At 43.3% G+C, this 19,356-nt stretch overlaps 1 long non-coding RNA gene across 1 annotated transcript; it reads left to right on the top strand.

The window, feature by feature from the left end:
* LOC110257776 lies at nucleotides 13,351-19,115 on the top strand. Its single transcript, XR_002340750.1, has 3 exons — nucleotides 13,351-13,691; nucleotides 16,826-16,926; nucleotides 18,908-19,115. It is a non-coding gene; the product is annotated as an uncharacterized LOC110257776 (long non-coding RNA).

Genomic DNA, 19,356 nt, shown 5'->3' with positions numbered 1-19,356 from the left:
TAAATGTAGGAAGACAGCCTATTGACTTCCTCCTGAATATGAGAGCCACTTTTCAGTCCTCTTCTCCAATCCTGGGCCCCTCCCTCATGAATCTGCCACATTCATATTTCTGGTGAGCCAGTTACAGAATTTTTACACAACCTTTGAGTTGTGACTGGGAATCCATTTTCTTCTCTCATACCTTTCTGATTGTTCCAGAAAGTCCAACTCCTCTTTTAGAAAGAGATATTTTGTAAGAGGTTAAAGCCTTAATTCACATGGCAATGGAGGATTTCTCATCATTGCGCAGCAGAAACAAACCCGACTAGGAACCATAAAGTTTCAGGTTCATTCCCTGGCTTTGCTCAGTGGGCTGGGGATCCAGTGCTGAGGTGAGCTGTGGTATAGATTGCAGACATGGCTCACATTCCATGTTGCTGTGGCTGTGGCATAGGCTGGCAGCTTCAGCTATGATTGAACCCCTAGCCTGGGAACCTCCATATGCTGCGGGTGCAGCCCTAAAAAAAAAAAAAAAAAAAAAAAAAAGACACATGGCAATGGAGCCCAGCCAAGGTTTATGCCTGCCTTCGATGGAAGTATATATTGACCCAGAAGTCTGGGGCACAGGAGGAAACATAGGAAGAGCAAAGAATACTCAACTGGTGGAAATAAGTCTTAAAGATCAGAATTTATTTCTTTGCCAAAAGCAGCATCCTCTGAGACCCAAGGCACGACAGGGACTTATCCCAATTATAGGAAACATAAGAGAACAGAGATTATTAATTGAATGTATCAGCCCTTGTAACACTCCTATATTGGGAGTGCAAAAACTTAACAGGGATTGGTTCCTAGTATAAGACCTTCATCTAATAAATGAGACACTGGTCCCATTACATCCAGTGGTTACCAATCCCTACACTCTTTCACAAATTCAGAAACAGCAGCATGGGTTACTGTATCAGATTTAAAAGATGCCTTTATTCTGCATTTCCTTGACTAAGGCTTTGCATATATAAATTCTCAAAATATGGAAGGTAACTAACTGGCCAGAGTTAATTTTAGGTTCAAGTAAACTGGGAAATATTCAGTATTAAATTAATAAATTAGAATTGAAGTTTGCTGATCTAATTAATATATACATGTCGTTACAGCTGTCAACATTGGTATAGTATCTTATCGTACCTAGGTTTAACAGAAGTCAAACGAGACACTGAGACATCAGTTACTAAACAGAAACTAAAGGTATTTAGAATAATTAATCAATATGATCGGTGCCACCCTGAATGGTCTCCATAAGAAAAACATGTGTTTTTAGAAATTATAAAGGACAGTCCATGGTTGCTTGAGAAAAGTAGAATGTGTGTGCTTTCAATATAGAAGGAATGAGGGATGGAACTGCATGTTATTAAGGCAAAAGAAAGATTGTCTTCAGCTGATTGCTCTGGTTGGAAAATAAGGGACAGACTAATATGGATGCAGAAAGTGATACAAGGTGTGTGGGAAGTGGACACTGAGAAGATAATTTGGTGTATGGTGGGGACTGTTTAGAATATATTTGAGTAAGTTAACTTTAAAAGTAATGTGGTGCCATAAATCATACTCCTCACAAGGACATAAGGTAGCTTTCAATTACATGCTGACCAAGGCATACAAATATTTCATAACCAGCCAGAGAAATCAGAAAAATCATACAAGTTACCTGGGCTATTATAAAATCTAAATGTTGTATTCCTGATTGTTCATAGAATGTGTCTAATTCCCTGCTAGATCTTCAACAGTAGATTCATGAGCTGTCCTATCCAGCTCCAGCTTTTGGAGTTGCCCTGTGGAACCAGCAGACCTCCTCCTCCTGGTGAAAATATTTCTTCACCATATTCATTGTGATCTTGATCCTTTTATTCAGACCCTGTATAATTAATTGTACTTCTTGCTTCATTAAATCCAGATTAAAAGCTATCAGCCTTCAAATGGTGATAGAAGGGGTACACAAGTCAATATATTGAACCCACTTGACCATCCCATGAGTGGAGACCTAACTGCTTTCCCTAACAATGCCCCTTTTCAGCAGGAAGAAGTTAGAGCGGTCATCGCCCCTTTTCCCCACAGTTAGAGTCTCCAACTCGGGGGGGGGGGAATTTAGGCAGAATATTAACTCAGGTAGTCAGAGTAGGAACATGGGCTTTGATACATTCTTTGATGTGGCTATTGATTAACATTTGTAAATTAAGGGTTGCATAGCAACCCCAACTGCTATAAAGGTTACAGGTATTACCCCATGGATCCATCACACCAGAGTCAAGAAGGCTGCATCTGCTGCTGACATCGACACCTGGGAGGCTGTACAGCACCTCGAGAATCCCCTCAAGGTCAAGATCCAGAGACTCTCTTCACCATTGTCAGAGAGCGCTAAGCCCTGCTCTGGCCACCCCTGGAAGCTGGTCAGTCTACGCATGGTAGAAGCCTGAGGAATTCCACATGAGACTTAACTTGAACTCGTGTTCTGATGGGGGACGTTAGCCATTGAAATCACCCTAACCCTTGTATTTGAAGTCGGGAATGGGAAGAGGGCCCTAGGTTGCTTATTTGTGTGGCGTATCTTCTGACTCCCGGTACATTGGGAGTCCTCCCCATCACCGGTTGACAAACATAATGAGGGGACTCGTCACCCTAATAATAGCCTTTATGACCAACAAACAGATCCAGGTTCCCCCACCCATGGAGTTCAATAGTGTCTCAAATGTCAAAATTGGTATACAAGTCTGATTGTTGGGCATGATTGCATGAGAACAACCCTACAGGGGTACAAAACGTTGAGGCCAAGGCTCACCCCACAGCCATAGAGGACCTCATCAAGCTGGAGGGAACACTAGGTGTGTTCACCTACACATTACACACAGAGGTAAATAACACTGCCGTCATCCACACCCTGCTCTCCAGCACCAGCATCACCATCAATCCAGTAGTCTGCTCAAAGACCTAAAACTGGAGCATGCAGAGCCATGGGGATACCCGAAATGAGGCTGGCCCATGGGGATAATTAGCAGCCTCTCTTTTCAAAACCGTGGGGTAGGACATTCTGTCTTTAGAGGATCATTTTGGTTTGCTGGAGTACCCCTGTTAGAGAGATCAGTACTTAACCGGACTCTAATGGCTCAAGAGTCTTGGAAGGCCACCGTAGTGGCCATAAAAGCCCAACAACAACTGGACTTCTGGTGGAGGTGGTATTACAAAACAGGAGGGGACTAGAATTACTGACAGCAGAAAAGGGGAACTCTGTCTATTCCTTAAAGAAGAATGCTGTCTTTATGCCAACAAGTCAGGAGTAATCAGCAGCATGGCACAACAATTAAAAGAGCAAATAACCAAGAGGAGGCAAGAATTGGCAGAGTCTCAAACTACTGGAATAAGATGATCTGAAACTGGGCTTCATGGCTCCTACACTTAACTGGGCCTCTGACTATACTCATCATTGCCCTCTTGTTTGAGCCCTGAATTCTTAATGCAATTACTCATTTTATAACCACACGAATCGGGTCTATAAGGTTGCAAATGTTGGTCAGGACACAGTATGCCCCCCTGGACACATCAGATACAGACAACTTGACCTCTAAAAATTGATGCTTGCTCCAAGAAAGTGGAAAAGCATCAAGAGGGGGGAATGTAGGAGAAAATGTCCCAATAAAAATGTAGAAAGGAGAGACCTCGGCCATGATGACTAAGCAAAGTCCAGCCAACAGCCCCAACCACCCCTCCCCCACACACCTGCTTCTGTAAACTTGTTTCCTCATCTATTACTTTGCCAGTTCTCAATCTGGTCCGCCAAGCACGGACCAGGAAGAACTAGCCCATAAAAGCCTTGTGAAACCCCTCTTCGGGGCTCAGACTCTGGAGAGCGATCTCCTCTGAGCCCACTGGCGTAGTAAACCTGAGTTCTCCAACTCTCCGAGTGCTCGCTTGGTTTCTCACCTGGGAAAGAGCTGCTGGAGCTGGTACTCTGGCCACAGGGCTGCCACCAGAGCTGATACACTCTGGCCTTGGGCTGCTGACAGCCACCGCAACAAGGGGTCAAATCAGAGCTGCAGCCACCGGCCTACGCCAGAGCCACAGCAACGCAGGATCCGAGCCGCGTCTGGGACCTACACCACAGCTCATGGCAACGCTGGATCCTTAACCCACTGAGCAAGGGCAGGGATCGAACCCACAACCTCATGGTTCCTAGTCAGATTCGTTAACCACTGCGCCACGATAGGAACTCCTGCAGTTAGACTCAACACAACGTGCCACAGTGGGAACTCCTGGAGCACAATTTTATTTTTTACTTTATATAACTCTGTATGAGTTTTGTTATAATGAACATTAATTAATTCTGTAGACACATAGGCTAGGGAATCTCTGTAGAAAGATAATGACTCTTGAGAGTCATTTTTTGGGCCAAAGCCACTTTTTTTTTTTTTTTTTTTTTTGGGCTGCACCTGTGGTATATGGAGGTTCCCAGGCTAGGAGTGGAATCAGAGCTACAGCTGCTGGTCTATACCACAGCCACAGCAACTTGAGATCTGAGCTGAGTCTGCGACCTACGCCACAGTGCAGGGCAATGCCGGATCCTTAACCCACTGAGCAAGGGCCAGGGATGGAACCTGCAACCTCATGGTTCCTAGTCAGATTTGTTTCTGCTGCGCCACAACTCCTCAAAGCCATTTTCTGATCTCAGCCTGTCCACAATGCTTGCCTTGAACTCTCAGTGACAGTGATCTTAAGGGAACAGCAAGACAAACTGTTATCAGGCAAGGTAAGTAACAACAGCAAAGATAACAAACCAGGTGTAAAGACTCCAGATTCTCTTTCAAGGTAAAGACTAGCCAAAGCACTGTCTTGAGCTGTTTTGCAGAATTTCAACCCCCTCAGGCGCTCAACCACCAGATCAGCTGGAATCTAAGGGATGATGAAGTTGACCTCTTCTGACCCTCAGGACTTCAATCACCTAAAGCTTGGACTCTGTCCATCACCCAAGCCCCTTCATGAATATGCATGTACCTTTTAGCTTAAAACTTCTCTAAATTTGCTGTTGTGAGACACTGCTTTGGGGAAGATTCCCCGCTGTTCTCCTTACTTGTTGCAAGTAATAAACCCCTCTTTCTCCTGATCTTTGGCTTGGTTGTGTCTTTTTTTTTGTTGTTGTTCCCAGGCTAGGGGTCGAATCGGAGCTGTAGCTGCCAGCCTACACCAGAGCCACAGCAACGCGGGATCCGAGCCGCGTCTGCAACCTACACCACAGCTCACGGCAACACCGGATCATCAACCCACTGAGCAAGGGCAGGGATTGAACCCGCAATCTCATGGTTCCTAGTCGGATTCGTTAACCACTGCTCCACGACGGGAACTCCTGGTTGTGTCTTTTGGCTCAACACTCACAAACAGGTAAACCCAATTTTTGGGTAGCAGTTTTATAATTAATTAACAAAAGTAAGTTAAACAAGTTGTTTGAAATGAGCTAACTGAAATGCATTTGATTTTAAAATATTTGAATAAATTTATTGTACACATTCATGAAACTCAATGAATCTCAAATAAGATAAACATAAAAAGAGCCACAAATAAGATACACCATAGTAAAAATTCTGAATACCAAAGACTGGGAGAAGAACTTGAAAACATCAAGAAAAAAAAAAAGCTTGTGTATACATGTAAGGATAACCTGACCCCCTTGCTGTACAGTGGGAAAATAAAAAAAATTATATAAAAAAAGCTTGTTATTTACAAGAGAACCCCCCAAAGAGTCAATCAGCTGCCCTCTTAGTAGAAATGATAAAGGGCAGAAGACAGTGGGATCACATCTTCCTATATCCCAGAAGACTATACTCCAAAAATGGTGAAATATTTTTCCAAATAAACAGAAACTAAGAGAATTTGTTCTTAGCAGATCTGCCTTATGAAAAATACTAAAGGAAGTTCTTCAGGTTGAAAGCAAGTGATCATAGATGTTAATTTGAATCCACACAAGAAAATAAAGAGCATCAATAAAGGTAATTTATAAAGACATTATAAACATATCTTTCTCACCTCCTGATTTAAAAGGCAATTGTACAAAATTACATATATTTATAATATGTAAGTCTATATATATTATAAATCTATGTATCTTGATATGTGTCTATATATTATATAGACAAAATATGCCACTGGGCCTATGACATGTAGAACTGTAATGTGTCTGTAGTATACTTGCCAATAACAATACTGAGGGAGTGGGTGGGGGAAAAGCTGTATTGGGCTACAGAGGATAAAAAGTAATAATTATAACAATGTATTCTTGGGTTTTTAACATTAAGAGATGTTTTATATATATATATATATATACATATATATATATATATATATATAGTAATACCACAGAAAGGGAAAAGTGTAAGGGAATAGAGTTATATGGTTATATAGTAGTAACATTTCTATCTATCATTGGAATTAAACTAGTATAAATCTGAGCTGATTCTGATAAATTGCAATGTGTATGTTAAATCTTTGAACAACCACCTCCTGTTGCTGCAACTGGCCTCTGTGCATCGCCCCGAATTGAATCTCAGAGACAGAGTTTTGGGTGAAGGAGAAAAATTAAGCTTTATTACTTCACCAGGCAAAGGGGGACACAGCAGGCTCATGCCCTCAAAACTCTGTGTCCCCATCTGGGGGATTTGGTGAGGAGTTTTATAGCAATAATTCCAGGGCGGGGATCACTGATATGTGCAATCAGAATCAGGATGTGTGCAGGGCCTGTATTGCTTTAATCTGGCCTCAGATGGTCTCCTGATGAGTTTCTGTGGTTCTCAAGACTATCAAACTGTGACCTCTCTGAAATGAAGAATGCTTCAAGTAGTTAACACTGTCCACTTGTTGTGGGTTTTAGTTCTGCAGAAGAACTCAAAGATATTGCTATGTGTATCCCTTTAGGGGGAACCAGGACCCTGCCCCAAGGCTGCACTATTGCTTCTTTTTTTTTTTTTTGCTATTTCTTTGGGCTGCTCCCGCGGCATATGGAGGTTCCCAGGCTAGGGGTCCAATCGGAGCTGTAGCTGCCAGCCTACACCAGAGCCACAGCAACGCAGGATCTGAGCTGAGTCTGCGACCTACACCACAGCTCATGGCAACGCCGGATCCTTAACCCACTGAGCAAGGGCAGGGACGGAACCTGCAACCTCATGGTTCCTAGTCGGATTCGTTAACCACTGCGCCACAACGGGAACTCCCTGCACTATTGCTTCGTGACTGCTCCTCCCTTGTCTCTGCACGCCCTCCCTTCCCTGATTAGCAACTGTTTTTTGTTTGTTTGTTTTTGCTTTTTAGGGCCGAATCTGCAGCATATGGAAGTTCCCAGGCTAGGTGTCTAATAGGATAGGAGCTGCAGCTGCTGGCCTACACCACAGCCACAGCAACACCAAATCCAAGCCACTTCTGCGACTTACACCACAGCTCACGGCAATGCCGAGTCCTTAACCCACTGAGCCATGCCAGGGATGGAACCTGTGTCCTCATGCATAGGATAATATTTGGGCTGGTTACCACTGAGCCATAATGGAAACTTCCATGATTAGCAACTGTTTGAACCTGACCTTTGGAACGCAAGGAAGGTCATGGATGCTGACGCCTATTCCGTACAAACAAGAAACGGGGGACACAGAAAGGCTTCCATGCCCAGGATGTCCACAGAATCCTGCTAGGTTTCACTGCTTTTGACTCCCCATTCTAGGGGCAATATTTGCTCCTTGCTATGCTTAATCTCTGGGCTGCCCCTCATTGTTCCCCAGTTTTGTTTTCCAGTTCTTCCATGACCTGTGTAATCTATTCCCTGCCTTGTTATAGGCCCTGTATTTGTTTGTTTGTTTGTTTGTTTATTTATTTATCTTTTTGGCTACCCCACAGCCTTTGGAGCTCCTGGGCCAGGGATCAGATCTGAGCCTCAGTTGCGACATACACTGCAGCTGTGACAATGCTGGATCCTTAACCTACTGTGCTTGGTCAGGGATCAAACCTGCCAATCCCATTGTGCCACAGCAGGAACTCCAGTCCCTCTATTTTATATACTCAGGGAAGTTTCTATTTTCTAGTTAGACTCTGACTGACATACTTACAAAGAAAAATAAACTAGGATTTGACTTTTCATCTATGACACAGAAAGCTGGAAAACACTGGAATATCATCTACAGAATGTTGGGGAGAGAACTGCTAACTAAAAATGCTACTATACCCAGCTGTGACGGGCTGCTTCTAAAATGGCTCCCAATGATTCTTGCCTCCTGGTATTCACTCCCTTATGTAATCCCCTCCCCTTGCATGTGTGTTGGCCCTGGTGACTTGTTTATAACAAACAGACTATGGCAAAAGTGATGGAATGTCACTTTCATAATTAGGTTATGAAAGACTGTGGCTTCTGTTTTGCTTACATTCTCTCTCTGGCTGTTCTTCTACTCTGATGTAGACAGCCACCTGGCAAGGACCTGAGGCCCTCAGTCCAACTGCCAACAAGGAACTGAATCCTGCCAACAACCATATGTGTGAGCTTGGAGTGGAGCCTGTCCCAACTGAGCTTTGAGATGAGACTGCAGCCCCATCTGACACTTTGACTGCAGCCTGTGAGAGACTCTGAATGGAGGCCTCAAGGTTTACATATTAGCTCACATATTTTTACTTTTTTTTATACTAAAAGCAAGTAAAATGGGATTTGGCAAACTGGTAGACTTCAGTGTTTTTAGGGCAGTCATGGAAGTGTAAATACATGCAAGATATCAAGATTACATCAATGTAATCTCACGAGAGATTCTGAAGCAGATGACCCAGTTAGGCCATGTCTGTATTCGGACCCACAAAGACTGTGAGATAAATGTGTGCTGCTGAAGCCACTTAAGTTTTTTCTTTTCCTTTTTACACTCTCTGAGGCATATGGAAGTTCCCAGGCCAGGGATCAGATCCCAGCCAGAGTTGTGACCTATGCCACAGCGGTTGCAATGCTGGATCCTTAACTCACTGTGCCAGGCCGAGATTAAACTGGTGACCTGGTGCTGCAGAGATGCTTCCGATCCCCTTGCACCATAGCGGGAACTCCCAAGCAAGTTTTTTTTTTTTTTTTTTTTTTCTGGCCGAACCCATGGCATATAGAAGTTCCTGGCAAGGGGTCGAATTAGAGCTACAGCTGCCAGCCTATGCCACAGCAATGCTGGATCTGAGCTTCGTCTGTGACCTACACCGAAGCTCTAGGCAACACTGGATCTTTTAACCCACTGAACCAGGCCAGGCATCAAACCTGAATCCTTATGGATACTAGTCAGGTTCTTAACCTGCTGAGCCACAACAGGAACTCCCCAAGTTTTATTTTTTTTTTAAAGTATAATTTGGAGTTCCCTGGTGGAACTGGATCTGGCATTGTCCCTGCTGTGGTTGGTCACTGCTGTGGTTCGGGTCACTGCTGTGGTGTCGGTTTGATCCCTGGCCCAGGAACTTCCACATGCTTCGGGCACAACCGGAAAAAACAAAAAAACAAACAAACAAAAAAACCCACCAACCCTGTAAACCTGTAATTCAAGATTCAAGATTAAAAGCAGTAAACAAGGAATCCCATCATGGCTCAGCAGTAATGAACTGACTAGGATCCATGAGGATTTGGGTTCGATCCCTGGTCTCAATCAGTGGGTTAAGTATCTGGCGTTATCATGAGCTGTGGTATAGGTCTCAGACGTGGCTCAGATCTGTGGCTGTGGTGTAGTAGGCCGGCAGCTGCATCTCCGATTCAACCCCTAGCCTGGGAACCCCCAAACCCCCATATGCCATGGGTGCAGCCCTAAAAAGCAAAAAAAAAAAAAAAAAAAAAAAAAAGCAATATACAAAAGGGGCATAAATTGTTCAACCCTTGACCAGATGAGTAATAAACCTTTAGGTGCTAAATTATTGTAGCAGCTTAAAATTTAAAGCAAAAACTCTTATAAACACAAGAAGATTTTGAAGAAAACCACAACCACAATGGGAGATTATAATATACTTCTTTCAGAATTTAGGTGATCAAGTAGACAAAAAATAAACTAGAGAATAGATTACTTGGTTAATATAAGCAACGAGCTCAATGTATAACCATATGTTTGTCATATGCATCTAAAAATGAAAATCATTTTCTATCCACAATCATGTGCTTCATTGCAGAGGAAAAACTTCATAAATTTAAGAGATTTTAGAGGCCACATTTTCTCATAACCCAGTACAATTAGAAATAAATAACGAAAGATGGTCAAAATATCTATACTGCTTGGAAATGGAGAAACATGTAACAAAAAGGTGAATGCTTTATACCAAAACCTATGGGATCACCTAAAGTTTTATTTAGAAGAAAATTTATAGCTTTAAATCAGGAATCACAGAAGTGTTCAGGGCCTAGGTAGGTGATATAGATGTAGCAAGTGGCTAGGTATAAAAATAGAGGTAAGGGAGTTCCCGTTGTGGTTCAGAGGTAATGAACCTGACTCGTATCCATGAGGATGTGGGTTCATTCCTTGGCCTCGATCAGTGGGTTAAGGATCCAGCATTGCTGTGAGGAGCCATAGGTTGCAGACACAGCTCAGATCTGGTGTTGCTCTGGCTGTGGTGTAGGCCCACAGCTATAGCTCCAATTCAACCCCTAGCCTGGGAACTTCCACATGTCGCACGTGTGGCTCATTAAAAAAAAATAGAGGTAGGGCCTGTGGAGAATTAGAAGGTACATGACTGCCCTAAAAGCACTGAGGTCCACCAGTTCGCCAAGTCTCATTTTACATGCTTGTAGTATTAAAAAAGAAAAAAAAAAAGGAAAATATGTAAACTAAGTAACCTACTAAGAACCCAGTTGCAAAACTGTCTAAAAAAAAACATAAGCAGGGCACTAGTAAGGATAAAGCCCAAATTATTGAAATAGAAAACTGCCCCAGGAGTTCCCCTCGTGGCTCAGTGGAAACGAATCCAACTAGGAACCATGAGGTTGCGGATTCGATCCCTGGCCTCGCTCGGTGGGTTAAGGATCTGGTATTGCTGTGAGCTGTGGTGTAGGTCGAAGACGTGGCTTGGATCCTGCGCTGCTGTGGCTGTAGCTGTGGCTGGTAATTGTAGATCTGACTAGATCCCTAGCCTGGGAACCTCCATATGCCGTGGGCGCGGCCCTAAAAAGCAAAAAACAAACCAAAAACTGCCCCAGGTTGAGCTCTCTGGAAAACCAATACTGAGGAATTAAAGGTCCAAAAGCTTTATTGTGGAGTAACATTTGTGAAGAAAAAGGGGCAGGAACTGTAATGCAGACATGACAAAGTCCCTGCCAGCCCCTTGGGGAGCTCCTTAACAAAGACTACCCATTAGAAAAGTTCCGCTTTGGGCAGAAGAGGCTCTGCCCTGGTACCACCACCTTGCTGGGTCATTAGCTGTGGGCAACCGGAGAAGAGTGTGATCCTCAGCTCAAATGTGAGGTGGGCTTCGAAGGCACTAAAATAACTGGTGGCACTCCTTGAAGTTGGACAGTTAGTCCTTTCTTAAAGTGGGGTCTGAGGGGCACCTCTCCATGTCTGTCACAAAAGTAAACAAAAATGTTACTAACACAATGGAATATTACTCAGCCATTGTAAGGAACGAAATAACGGCATTTTTAGCAGCATGGATGGACCCAGAAATTACGCTAAGTGAAGTCAGTCAGACAATGAGACCAACATCAAATGCCATCACTTACATGTGGAATCTGAAAAAAGAACACAATGAATTTCTTTGCAGACAGATACTGACTCACAGACTTTGAAAAACTTCTGGTTTCCAAAGGAGACAGTTTGGGGAGTGGGGGATGCACTGGGGGTGTGGGATGGAAATACTATAAAACCGGATTGTAATGATCATTGTACAACTATAAATGTAATAAATTCACTGAGTAATAAAAATATGGTACTAATAGGAGTTTCCTGGTCTAGTGGTTAGGAATTTCACTGCTGTGACCTGGGTTCAATCCCTGGTCTGGGAAATGAGATCCCACGTCACTTTGCAGCCAAAGAAAGAAGGAAAAAAAAAAAAAGGTATTACAAGGAAAGAAACGTCATAAATTCCCAAACCAAAAGCTGGCTTTTAAAAAATTAATTCAATTAATTAAAATGTCTGCTTTATTTTTCTGTGTGCAATTTGCAAAATTGTTTTGCAGTCGAATATGTGCACAAATCTGCAGAGTGGACTTTTTGGATTTGTTAAATGATATATGGGACAAAAACAAGTAGCATTCAAAGGACTGTCTTCCGTGGTAGAGCCTTTAAATCCCTCATCTTTTAAAGCCAAACTTTAGATGCCAGGCTTCCTTCCACTGTTTGTAAACAAAGAACCACTTTTTAATGACTTGAAATTAAGAAAGGGCCATCCGTACTAGAAAATAAAAGAGGAACATTCTGTTGGTTCAAGGTTTCAGTGTCCCCTAAGATCAAGAGGAGTATTTGGTGGGGGACTTGGGGTGTGGATGTGCGATGGCACCCCAGAGTTTCGGGGGACCCAGAATGCTCCAAATGCCCAACTCACTGAGAGTTCTTGCCAGTTTCTGCACTGGCTCCACTGATGGCTGTACTTCAAACAGGGAAAGCACATAGTCGTTCCAATCTTCTGGAGCTCCTTGATAACATTTAATGACAGCCCATGGGATATATTCCACACATTGTATTAAAGAATTTCTTGAAAGAATTGCTAAAATATATGGGTCCAATTGTTCTGTTAGTACTCCTGCATGTTTTATCTCGATTAGATTCTAAATAGTCAGTGGATCCACAAACTGCCCCCGGAAATTCAGCAGAGTAACTATTCAGAATCTTTGATCTAATGCAAGAAACAGAAGAAACTGCATTGTCCAGTTCGCTGACCACTAGCCACGTTCAGCGTTTGAGCACCTGGAATGTGGCTAATCCAATTGGAAATGTACTGGAAGTGTAAATACATGCAAGATGTCAAAGACTTGGTATGAAAAAGAGGGAAGAATGTGAAGTATAATTTTCATACTGATAAATACTGATATATATATATATATTTGATATATTGGAGCAAAGATACTGAGATTTATTTGACCTGTTTCTTTTAACTTTTTAACTGTGACTTAGAGCATTTAAAATACATTTAGGGAGTTCCTGTCGTGGCTCAGTGGTTGATGAATCCGACTAGGAACCATGAGGTTGCAGGTTCCGTCCCTGCCCTTGCTCAGTGGGTTGACGATCGGGCGTTGCTGTGAGCTGTGGTGTAGGTCGCAGACGCGGCTCGGATCCCGCGTTGCTGTGGCCCTGGCGTAGACTGGTGGCTATGGCTCCGATTGGACCCCTAGCCTGGGAACCTCCATATGCTGCGGGAGCGGCCCAAGAAATGGCAAAAAGACCAAAAAAAAAAAAAAATACCTTTAGCTTACATTTATGGCTGACGTTATATTTCTATTGATCAGTGTTGCACTAGATATTTACTGCAGTTACCTGAATTCTTATTCTTTCGCCTCATTCCAACCTGCACAGGAATAATGGTAAACTTGTCCTTACTGCTTGCTATGGCTTTAGCAGTATAAGACCAATGCATGTCAATGCTGTCTGTGTTCATCTTCCGTTCTCCAGAAATCTGATTAACAAGAGGAGTCCTGTGCTACCCACACTGAAAAGTGCACACAGACAGAGGGGCACATGATGCGTGAGCCCGGGCAGCAACAAAAGCCCGCGGTAAGTTATCCTGTCCGGGTGTGGTAATAGTCCAGCGTGTCTTTTTGTTGACCGATTCTGTGGAAGCCAACCATCTTGCTGTGCATTCAGCTGAGATCCTGCGGCTGTGTACCACTGTGTACCGCCGCATCACTCGGCTGGGTTGGGTTTATGGTGCAGGAGGACGAATCCAGCGGCAGAAGCGGCATCAGGAGGAACCAGGCACCGGGATCCCGGCGGGGGGAGGGCGGAGGAAGAGGGGGAAGGCGGAGGAAGAGGGGGAGGGGGAGAGGGAGGCCGCGACAAAGGAGGAGGAGATAGCATCTGGGGCGGCGACGCCCGGAAAATGGGCCTCGCCGAGACTTCCCCAAACCCGGAAAAGCCTAATTCCGGCCCTCAGAGTTACCGCCTCTTCTTGGCGGGGCTGAGTCCACCCAGCCGCTCTCGCCTCCCCCTTTCCTCCGATCCGAGTGACCCCCGACCTCGGGCTCTGCGCCCGCCCTACTCTCGCCTGACCCCCAAAGCCGGGTTTATTTTGAAAGAACCAATAAAATTAACTCCCCGGAGTTCCGGAGTTCCGTTGTGGTTCAGCGAGTTAAGAACCCGGCTCTTAGCCATCAGGATGCGGGTTAGATCCCTGGCCTCGCTCGGAAGGTTAAAGGATCCCCGTTTGCTGCAAGATGTTGGGGAGTTGCCTTGAGCTGCAGCGTAGGTCGCAGATGTGGCTGAGGTCCTGCTTGTGGCCCTGGCTGTGGCTTAGGCCGGCTCCAACTGATCCCTAGCCCGGGCGCTTCCATAGGTCGCAGGTGCGGCCCTAAAAAAAAAAAAAAAAAAAAAAGGGAAAAAGAGAAAAAACAAAAAAATCCCTCCTGGCTGGCCAGACTAAGGTATGAAGAAAGAGAGAAAGGAAGGGAGGAAGGGGGTAAAAATTAGTAATGATAAAGTAGACAAAAAATCCACACAGATATATAGGACAGTAAAACACTTTTAAGAGAATATTGAACGTGAATATATGGAGGAAATGGTTGATTTCCTGGCAAACTATAAACTACCAAAATTGACACAAGAAATAGAAACTTCAAAGAGAGCAATAGTTATAGAAGCGAATAGAAAGAAAGCAGGTCCAGTTGGTTTTACAACTAAGTTCTAGCTAACCTTTAAAAAACAAATAATTTAATGTTATTTTGTCTATTCTAGATGAGTGTTTTTCAAAAATCTGAATGAAGAGCCAGTTTTTTAAAATTAAAATTACTGTGGATATATACTTATGTAAAATTCAATAAAAATAATTAGAAAAACAAAATAATAAACAAAGCAAGCCCAATTTTCAAATTTTAAGGTTCATCAAAACTAAATTACATTTTACATTTCAACAAATATAATCAAAACGAACTTAACATAGGGACAAAAAATAATTACAAAAACTGCATGAATTATTCATTGATAGGTCCACTGATCACTGCTTGGATGTCATATCGATATCAAATTTCTATAATGCTTTTTTTTTGTCTTTTTAGGACTACACCCACAGCATATGTTGTGAACCACATGTGAAGTCCTACACCCACAGCATATGGAGGTTTCCAGGCTAGGGGTCGAATTGGAGCTGTAGCTGCCAGCCTACACCAGAGCCACTGCAACACCAGATCTGAGCCACGTCTGTGACCTACACCACAGCTTGCCACAATGCCAAATCCTTAACCCACTCAGCAGGCCAGGGATCGAACCTGCACCCTTATGGATGCTAGTCAGATTCATTTCTGCTGAGCGACGACAAATAGAAATAATGCTTTTTAAACCCTCTTAGTTTCTGTGCTTGTATTGGTAACAAACAGCTCAGGGACTGGCACCGGACCTCAGACCACAGAAAAGATGGAAAAATCTGAAATTCATTTTGTAAAGCTAGCTTAGCCTTACGTATGGTAATGTAATATTAAATATGATAATATTTGCACAAACTATACACGTAGAAAATCCAAAATAATTAATGGAATCTAGCAGTGTGTTAAAAGAATAGCACATCATGACCAAGTAGAGTTTATTTCATAAATGCAAAAGTGGGAGTTCCCACTGTGGCACAGTGGGTTAAGAATCTGACTGCAGCAGCTCCAGTTGCTGTGGAGGTGCGGGTTCAACCCGGTGCAGTAGGTTAAAGGATCCAGTAATGTTGCATCTGGAGCTGGGATTCAATCCCTGGCCCAGGAACTTCTATGTGCCCTGGGCACAGCCATATAAAGAAAAAAAAATGCAAAAATAATTCAACATTAGGAAGTCTATCAACATAATTCATGACATGAAACAATTAAAACACAGTATTGTGTCAATAGAAACTGAAAAGCCATTTAAAAATTCAGCAGCCCTTCTTAATAAATATTCAAAGTAAAATAGAAATAAAAAATAAACTACTGGAGTTCCCGTCGTGGCGCAGCGGTTAACGAATCCGACTAGGAACCATGAGGTTGCGGGTTCGGTCCCTGCCCTTGCTCGGTGGGTTAACGATCCGGCGTTGCCGTGAGCTGTGGTGTAGGTTGCAGACGCGGCTCGGATCCCGCATTGCTGTGGCTCTGGCGTAGGCCGGTGGCTACAGCTCCGATTCAACCCCTAGCCTGGGAACCTCCATATGCCGCGGGAGCGGCCCAAGAAATAGCAACAACAACAACAAAAGACAAAAATAAATAAATAAATAAATAAACTACTTAAATATGATAAAGATTGCTTACCAAAACTTAACAGCAACCATTATACTAAATGACGAAGAAATGCTGAATAAAATCAGTTTTACTTAAATCACGAATGAGAGAAGAATATAGCATCACTATCATTCCACATTGTTTTGAATGTTCTAACTACTCCAATAAAATAAGAAAGTAAAGTAATATGTGTAGCAGACTTGTCAGTTATTTTCAAAAAATCTATTCTTCCTTATAAATTCAGTTTTAGCTAAGGACATGGCTGAGAGAGTACATTTCCCACTGTTTTTTGAAGCTAAGTGCAGTCACATGATTGTTTGCACCAGTGGAACACGCACAGATGTGATGCGGTCAATGTACCCCTCATTTGCTTAAAAAGAACTTGCTTACCCTAAACTTTTCTTCTACCTTGTTCCCCACAGACTGGAATGTAGAAATAACTGTAACTCTGCTTCAACCATGCAGATGAGTACAACACCCCAGAGGCAATAAGATGAAAGGAACATGGGTTGCTAATAACCTGGAGGAGCAAGGGTGTTTACCTAGCCTGGACTGGTCGACGACATGTAAGAAAAAAATTAACCTCAATCTTGTGTATGCCACTCTCTCTCTCTTCCTTTTTCTTCCTCTTACAGGTGTGCTTAGCTTTTACCGCAACTAAAACAATAGAAATTCACATTAGGAAAAACATAGTGGGAGTTCCTGTTGTGGCTCAGTAGTAGCAAACCTGACTAGTATCCATGAGGATGTGGATTTGATCACAGGCCTTGCTCAGTGGGTTAAGGATCTGGTGTTGCCGTGAGCTGCAGTATAGGTTGCAGATGTGGCTTGTATCCTGAATTGTATAGGCTGGCAGCTGCAGCTCCGATTCAACCCCTAGCCTAGGAACTTCCATAGGCTGAGGGTGTGCCCCTAAAAAGAAAACCAAAAGAATAACAACATTGTATGCTACATATGCCATCTAGGACTAGGGAAACAGTAGCTCTCAACTTTCCTAGTGGAGCCTATGTTACTAATACCCTGTTAGAAATCTGGAGGTAGATTTTAGAAGCAAAAATACACATATACCTTTTGGGCTAGCAATGCTTGATTTTGGAGTCTCTTATATGTAAATAGCAGTACTGGTTCATTGGTGTTATATGCCTAAGAATGCTTATGGAAGCATTGTTTGTGGAGGCAAATCTGGAAACTACTTGAATGTTTAGCTATAGGAGAATGGTATATCTATACTGTGGAATATGACACGGCTATTAAAATTAGAGGAAGTTCCCATTGTGGGTCAGCGGAAATGAACTCAACTAGAATCCATGAGGATGCGGGTTCTATCCCTGGCCTTGCTCAGTGGGTTAAGTATCCAGTGTTGCCATGAGCTGTGGTGTAGGTCAGATGCGGCTCGGATCTGGTGTTGCTGTGGCTGTGGTGTAGTCTGGTGGCTACAGCTCTGATTCGACCCCTAGCCTGGGAACTTCCATATGCCGCAGGTGCAGCCCTAAAAAGACAAAAAAAAATTTTAATTAGATATACAATTCATGGGCCTGGAAGAATTCCCATAAAGCACAATAAAACGAAAAAAGATTATTGCAGGATAGTATGCCTGGTACAATCTTTTCTGGGGTAACAATCAGCAACAATGACAACAACAAAACCCCTCTATATGTGTGTTTTTTAGCAAAACCTGAGGCCAGAGAGGTGATGCATTAAGTTGGGTTTTTCCAGAATTAGACCCTGAGGTAATGATTTGAGTTCAAATGGTCTCTTGGGGAGGTGATCCTAGGAAGCCCTGGTAGGGAAGTAGAAAAGTGGGGCAGGGAAGGATGGAAGCCAGTGCAGGGTGTATTAGTGAGCAGGTATAGCTGTGGGCAACTGGGGGTCAGCATGACGGGGAATTTCTAGCTGGCTGTGGTGTACACCTCAAAGTTATCTCACCTGGACAGGAATTGAGGAAGCTGGCACTACACACTACCAGTCTGGCCAGGGTGTGGCATCACTTCTTATTTTGGCTGCGGGGGGGTGGGGGGGTAGTTTCTGAAGCTTCCATTTAGCCATTTCTATCTTGAGGGCTTGTACTTGTTGTGTGAGGTAATAATTTGACGGTTCTTCTAACTGCTGGATATGTCTCTTCCAATAATATACTCAGTGACCAGAAAAATGATCACAGAATAGGTGTGGATACATTGGATTGTCTGTGAGACTTGGGCCAGGATTCCATTTCCTACCGGGCCTCCATACCTCCTGCTCTAACTGGGGGCAGGGGCCATGATGGCACTTTGGGTTCCCCAATATCAGAACCCAAATATGGGATTCCTCCTTCCCTACTATAGAGTGACACTAATAAATGGCCTAGGTCCTATTGAGACAGAATTGCTGGAAGCATAACTGTATATATTTGCAGAGTCCTTCCTCAAGGGGACCTGGCCTTTACTTGATCAGCTCTGGGTCTGAGAACCTGCTTAGGGATGGAAACTAGGCTTATGATTTTTCCATTGTGGTAACTTACATTAGTTTACTGCTCAACAGTTCTTGGTTTATTTTTATTTTTATTTGCAGATTTATAAGCAACACCCTTGTCGAATTCAGTTAAGGGCTGAACTGCATCCCCACAAAATTCATATGTTGAAGTCCTAGCCCCCAGAACTTCAGAGTGTGACATATTTGGAGACAGTGCCTTTTAAGAGGTAAGTGAGATAAGATGAGGTCATGTACCATTTGGGTAGGCTCAAATCCAGTATGACTAGTATCCTTATAAGAAGAAGAAATTAGGACATCAACAATACACAATCTGAGGGGCAACTGTGTGAGGACACAGTGAGAAGGCAGCCATTTGCAAGCCAAGGAGAGAGGCCTCAGAAGAAACTGACCCTGCCAACTTTTTTTTTTTTTTTTTTTTTTTTGCTTTTTTTTTAGGGCCACACATGCGGCAAGTGGAAGTTCCCAGGCTAGGGGTTAAATTGGAGCTACAGCTGCCAGCCTACGCCACGGCCACAGCAACACGGGAT

The sequence above is a fragment of the Sus scrofa genome, chromosome X (assembly GCF_000003025.6).
Source record: "Sus scrofa isolate TJ Tabasco breed Duroc chromosome X, Sscrofa11.1, whole genome shotgun sequence".
Lineage (NCBI taxonomy): Eukaryota > Metazoa > Chordata > Mammalia > Artiodactyla > Suidae > Sus > Sus scrofa.
This window is presented reverse-complemented; position numbering and strand designations above follow the sequence as displayed.